Source organism: Triticum aestivum, chromosome 4D (genome assembly GCF_018294505.1).
Source record: "Triticum aestivum cultivar Chinese Spring chromosome 4D, IWGSC CS RefSeq v2.1, whole genome shotgun sequence".
In the NCBI taxonomy this organism is placed as follows: domain Eukaryota; kingdom Viridiplantae; phylum Streptophyta; class Magnoliopsida; order Poales; family Poaceae; genus Triticum; species Triticum aestivum.
The window spans coordinates 220517343-220524521 of NC_057805.1; positions in this window are offsets into that span (position 1 = coordinate 220517343).

Genomic DNA, 7179 nt, shown 5'->3' on the forward strand with positions numbered 1-7179 from the left:
TCAAGTAGAATTGAGTAATAGAGAGCTCAAATTAATTTTGCAAAAGACTGTCAATAGATCTAGAAAGAATTGGTCCAAGAAACTTGATGATGCATTATGGGCCTATAGAACTGCATATAAAAATCCTATGGGTATGTCTGTGTATAAAATAGTTTATGGAAAAGCATGTCACTTACCTCTAGAACTAGGACATAAGGCATATTGGGCCATTAAAGAGCTCAACTATGATTTCAAACTTGCCGGTGAGAAGAGGTTATTTGACATTAGCTCACTTGATGAATGGAGAACCCAAGCTTATGAGAATGCCAAGTTGTTTAAAGAAAAAGTTAAAAGATGGCATGACAAAAGGATACAAAAGCGTGAGTTTAATGTAGGTGATTACGTATTGCTATACAACTCTCATTTAAGATTTTTTGCAGGAAAACTTCTCTCTAAATGGGAAGGTCCTTACGTTATCGAGGAGGTCTATTGTTCCGGTGCCATAAAAATCAACAACTTCGATGGCACGAATCCGAAGGTGGTGAACGGTCAAAGAATTAAACATTATATCTCAGGTAATCCTATAAATGTTGAAACCAATGTTATTGAAACCGTAACCCCGGAGGAATATATAAGGGACACTTTCCGGAACGTTTCAGACTCCGAAAAGGAATAGGTATGTGGTACGGTAAGTAAACTGACTCCAAAACAGTTCTAATGGCAATATTTCTCCATTTTGGAATATTTAGAAAAATGGAAAAATGAGAAGCAGTCCGAGAAGGACACGAGGCCTCCACGAGGGTGGAGGGCGCGCCCCCTGCCTCGTGGGCACCTCGTGTGCTCCCCGGACTCCGTTTTCTTGCACGATACGTATTTTGGTCGGTAAAAATTCATTATATAATCTCCCTAAGGTTTTGACTCCTGTATCACGGAAATATCCTCTGTTTTCATTTCGAGTTGTCCTGCTGCAGATTAGAGCAACATGTCGTCCCAGGATTCAGAAGGAGAAAGCTATGTGGCTGATTACCTTGCAAATCCTAAGGTCTATGGAGATGTGGAGCATTGTGGTTGGACTACGGAAGAAGAAGAGGACTATGAACCCAAGAGGAAGGAGGAAACGAGCTCAGATGAAGATGAAGTCCCCTTACCTCAACCTGGGGACATGCATGTGGAGTTCAAAAAGTCAAGCCTCCCTGATAGAGCAAAGAAACTTAAGATCGAGTTTATCCCTTTTCGTCTCTTGTAGGAAAACAAGCAGGAACTATGCAAAAAGATATTAAGCCTGGAGCAGGAGATTGATGACTTGAGGGATCAAAATTCTGTCCTCAAGCGCAAATTAAGGAAGAAGCCTACGCCATCAACTAAACCATCATCTTCTTCACCAGCAAAGGAGACATAATCACATGGGTATGGGCACTCCCCTTGGCAACTGCCAAGCTTGGGGGAGGTGCCCCGGTATCGTATCACTATCACACTCCTTTCTTTACCGTTTTTCTTAGTTCGATCCTTTTAGTAGTATCTCGATCTAGTAGAATAAAGTTTTGGTATGATCTAGTTTTGAGTTTTGCTTTATGATCCCTCTATGTAATCGAGTCCGTGAGCTATATAAAAAAGATTAGTGTTGAGTCAAGGGCTTGATTATTTTGCCATGATTTTGAATGAGTAAAATAAAAAATAAAAAGAAATAAAGAGATCATATTAATCTTATTGAGAGTAATGACTTCACATAGAAAGAGTATGATGATTAAAAATTGTTGAGAGTTGACAAACCTAGCTTTGGTCATTGTTGCAATTAATAGGAAGTAATAAAGAAAGAGAGGTTTCACATATAAATATACTATCTTGGACATCTTTTATGATTGGGAGCACTCATTAAAATATGACATGCTAAAGAGTTGATGTTGGACAAGGAAGACAACGTAATGGGTTATGTTTTCTTATATCTGAGATAAAGTATATTGTCATGGATCATCCAACATGTTGAGCTTGCCTTTCCCCCTCATGCTAGCCAAATTCTATGCACCAAGTAGAGATACTACTTGTGCTTCCAAATACCCTTAAACCAGTTTTGCCATGAGAGTCCACCATACCTACCTATGGATTGAGTAAGATCCTTCAAGTAAGTTGTCATCGGTGCAAGCAATAAAAATTGCTCTCTAAATATGTATGATTGATTGGTGTGGAGGAAATAAGCTTTATACGATCTTGTGATGTGGAAGAAATAAAAGCGACGGACTGCATAATAAAGGTTCATATCACAAGTGGCAATATAAAAGTGACGTTCTTTCGCATTAAGATTTTGTGCATCCAACCCTGAAAGCGCATGGCAACCTCTGCTTCCCTCTGCGAAGGGCCTATCTTTTATTATTACCTTCTACCTTATGCAAGAGTCATGGTGATCTTCACCTTTCCTTTTTACATTTTATCCTTTGGCAAGCACAGGGTGTTGGAAAGATCCTGATAAATATACCTAATTGGATGTAGGTTAGCATGAGCTATTATTATTGACATTACCCTTGAGGTAAAAGGTTGGGAGGCGAAACTATAAGCCCCTATCTTTCTCTGTGTCCGGTTAAAACTCCGTTACCACAAGTATTGCGTGAGTGTTAGCAATTATGAAAGACTAAATGATAGTTGAGTATGTGGACTTGCTAGAAAGCTCTGACATTGACTCTTTCTGATGTTATGATAAATTGCAATTGCTTTAATGACTGAGATTATAGTTTGTTAGTTCTCAATAAAGTTTCTGATTCATACTTTGCATTGTGAATAGATTATTACTTGAGCATAAGAAATCATATGACATTATCCATATATGTTGCTGTTATGAGAATAATCATGATGCCCTCATGTCCGTATTTTATTTTATCGACACCTCTACCTCTAAACATGTGGACATATTTATCGTTATCGGCTTTCGCTTGAGGACAAGCGAGGTCTAAGCTTGGGGGAGTTGATACGTCCATTTTGCATCATGCTTTTATATCGATATTTATTGCATTATGGGCTGTTATTACACATTATGTCACAATACTTATGCCTATTCTCTCTTATTTTACAAGGTTTACATAAGGAGGGAGAATGCCGGCAGCTGGAATTCTGGGCTGGAAAAGGAGCAAATATTAGAGACCTATTCTGCACAACTCCAAAAGTCCTGAAACTCCACGAAAGTTATTTTTGGAAATAATAAAAAATATTGAGCGGAAGAAATACGTCAGGGGGGCCTCCACCTGTCCACGAGGGTGGGGGCGCGCCCTACCCCCTGGGCGCGCCCCCTGCCTCGTGGGCCCCCTGTTGGCCCTCCGGTGCCCATCTTCTGCTATATGAAGTCTTTCGTCCGAAGAAAAATCATAAGCAAGCTTTCGGGACGAGACTCCGCCGCCACGAGGCGGAACCTTGGCGGAACCAATCTAGGGCTCCGGCAGAGCTGTTCTGCCGGGGACACTTCCCTCCGGGAGGGGGAAATCATCGCCATCGTCATCACCAACGCTCCTCTCATCGGGAGAGGGCAATCTCCATCAACATCTTCACCAGCACCATCTCCTCTCAAACCCTAGTTCATCTCTTGTATCCAATTCTTGTCTCATAGTCTGGGATTGGTACCTGTAGGTTGCTAGTAGTGTTGATTACTCCTTGTAGTTGATGCTAGTTGGTTTATTTGGTGGAAGATCATATGTTCAGATCCTATATGCATATTAATACTCCTCTGATTATGAACATGAATATGCTTTGTGAGTAGTTACGTTTGTTCCTGAGGACATGGGAGAAGTCTTGCTATTAGTAGTCATGTGAATTTGGTATTCGTTCGATATTTTGATGAGATGTATGTTGTCTATCCTCTAGTGGTGTTATGTGAACGTCGACTACATGACACTTCACCATTATTTGGGCCTAGAGGAAGGCATTGGGAAGTAATAAGTAGATGATGGGTTGCTAGAGTGACAGAAGCTTAAACCCTAGTTTATGCGTTGCTTCGTAAGGGGCTGATTTGGATCCATATGTTTCATGTTATGGTTAGGTTTACCTTAATACTTTTGTTGTAGTTGCAGATGCTTGCAATAGAGGTTAATCATAAGTGGGATGCTTGTCCAAGTAAGGGCAGCACCCAAGCACCGGTCCACATATCAAATTATTAAAGTACCGAACGCGAATCATATGAACGTGATGAAAACTAGCTTGACGATAATTCCCATGTGTCCTCGGGAGCGCTTTTCTCTATATAAGAGTTTGTCCAGGCTTGTCCTTTGCTACAAAAAGATTGGGCCACCTTGCTGCACTTTATTTACTTTTGTTACTTGTTGCTCATTACAAATTATCCTATCACAAAACTATCTGTTACCTATTATTTCAGTGCTTGCACAGAATACCTTGCTGAAAACCGCTTATCATTTCCTTCTGCTCCTCGTTGGGTTCGACACTCTTATCGAAAGGACTACGATAGATCCCCTATACTTGTGGGTCATCATCCTCCACCTGACAGCAGGGACCCACCGGACGGGCCACCGTATTTGGCGAAAAAACATTTCCCCCTGACTATTGGGACCCACCGGACGGGCCACCGTATTTCGCGAAAAAAACGTTCCCCCCGCTGTCACCTCGGACCCACCGGAAGTGCCTCCTTATTACGCACAAAAAAAGAATACTCCCCCTGCTAGTTGGGACCCACCTTGGTGGGAGGCTGACTTGTGGGCCTACTAAGTTGACGGGGACGGAGTGCTTTGTCAACTTAGTCAATATGAACGATTCTAGGTCCAGTGACCGTACGATGTCCATCCAACGGCCGTAGTGCTTCTTCAACCTCTGGTCTTCTTGCTCCAGCCGCCCAAAGCAGCACCGGTCGTGCCGCATGCTCCTGCCTCCCGTGGCCGGCTGTGCTGCCGCGGAGGCCTCACCGCCCCCTACTATTCCCACCACTGGCCAGGCCCTGCGGCGACGGCAGCCTCACACCACAGCCGAACCAGTGAACCCTCGTACTCCTCTCCGCGCTGGCTTCCACTGCCGCGTCTTCCCCGGCTCCGTGTCGTCCCCTTCCTAGGCCTCGCCGTCGTCCACCGCCCTGGTGCTCTCGGCGCGGCGTGGTCAACGTGTTCAAGGAACGACTTCCATCGGAAGAGTACTGTACATGGAGAGGCTGACAGCTGGGTCCACGGCGGCCGCAAGGAAGTGCCTCCTTATTACGCGCAAAATAATTATTCCTCCACCTGACAGCAGGGACCCACCGGACGGGCCACCGTATTTCGCGAAAAAAAACGTTTCCCCCCTGACTACTGGTACCCACCAGCTACATCTTCGCACGCAAGGAAGTGCATCCGGGCAAAAAAACTATTCGCCCCCCTGACTGCTGGGACCCACTAGCTACAACTTTGCACGGAAGAAAGTGCCTGACAGTCGGGACCCACCTGGTTGAAGCGTACGTAGCGTTGTCATTCTGGTCGCGAACGTGTACGTACATACTGGTCGATGTAGAGGCGCGCACGTGTCATAGTAGAGGCGCGCATGTAGCATGTACACGTACGTACAGCGCCCAGTGTGCAAGAAAGAAAATACGGCCACGTACGTATATACGGGCGGGGTCTCGAACGCCTACTCGCACATACGTACGGCCAGGGCTCGTGTACATGGCTGGGTCGGAACGGAGAAACAGCGTCGTCGTCGTGTTCATGGGGAGCCAACCGGCTGGGTCGGAACGGAATGCGTCGTCGTGTTCATCGGGAGGGCTTGGACGGAACAGCCGATGGAAACGAGGCCTGGCGTACCGCAGAACGGAGGAAACGGCCTTGTGTTCGACCGGCCGTGTTCCTCGGGAGGGGTCTGGCGTACCGCAAAACGGAGGAAACGGACTTGTGTTGGACCTCCTACGGTCGAAACGGGGTCCTGTTGATCGGGAGGGGTGTGGCGTACCACAAAACAGAGGAAATGGACTTGTGTTGGAGCGCTACGGTCGAAACGGGGTCCTGTTCATCGGGAGGGGTGTGGCGTACCGCAAAACGGGACTCCACGGGATACTGTTTATCCCCATCGTCGACCCCCTCCAGCCTCCACGGGCTACTGTTCATCCACCGTCGACCTCCTCCAGCCTCCACCTACGACTGTTCATCCACGGGCTCCTATTCATCCAGCCTCCACCGCGCGCTACTCCACCGGCTACTGTTCAACCAGCCCTCTCCACGGGCTCCTGTTCAACCACCCCTCCTCGAGCTACTGTTCATCCAGCCCTCCACTATCTACTGTTCATCCAGCCCTCCACGGGGTCGTCCTGTTCATCCAGCCCTCCACGGGGTCCTGTTCATCCAGCCCCAACCGGCTCGATCGATCGGGGCCATGTTCATCCAAAGGCAACACCACGGGGTCCTGTTCATCCACCCCCACCAGGAACTGTTCATCCAAACCCCCCCCCCAGGAATGCTCACTATTCATCCAGAGGCAGCATCGATCGGCTTCAGTTAGCAGCAGTAGCGAAGGAATCGCTCAACCGGGTTCAGTTAATAGCCATCGATCGATCGCTCGGGTTCAGTAACGCGTAGCCTGCAGTGCAATCGCTGGGGTTCAGTAGGCGAATGCCTCGCTCGGGTTCAGTTAGAGCCCAACGCCTCTCACCCACGCGCGTGCGTGTACGAGAGAAACGCGCAAACCTCCGTGCATCGCTCGGCCCCGACCACCCACCATAACCGGGAACACCCCGATATTTTCCTTGCCCTTGCTTCTACCACGGTTTTTTCCGTCACGCACGACCCAAAGAATGTCATGCAGCTGCGTCTCCGGCCCGCCCAGGACGAAAAGCCCATTTTTTGTCATGATTTTTCGTCATAGAAGTAGGAGCCCACCACATCTATGATGATACCGGGTTTTGTCATAGTTATCATCATAAAAGTGTCATAACTATGAAAGAAAAATTTCGTTCGGCCCAAAATGTCACGGATGTGTCTTTTTTTGTAGTGTTCTACTGCAAAGGAAATGGTCACCGGAAGCAGGACTGCCCCAAATACTTAGAAGATAAGAAGGATGGCAAAGTGAACAAAGGTATATTTGATATACATGTTATTGATGTGTTCCTTACTAATGCTCGTAGTGGCGCCTGGGTATTTTATATTGGTTCGGTTGCTCATATTAGTAACTCAAAACAGGAGCTGCGGAATAAATGACGATTAGCTAAGGACAAGGCGACGATACGCGCCAGGAATGGTTCCAAGGTTGATGTGA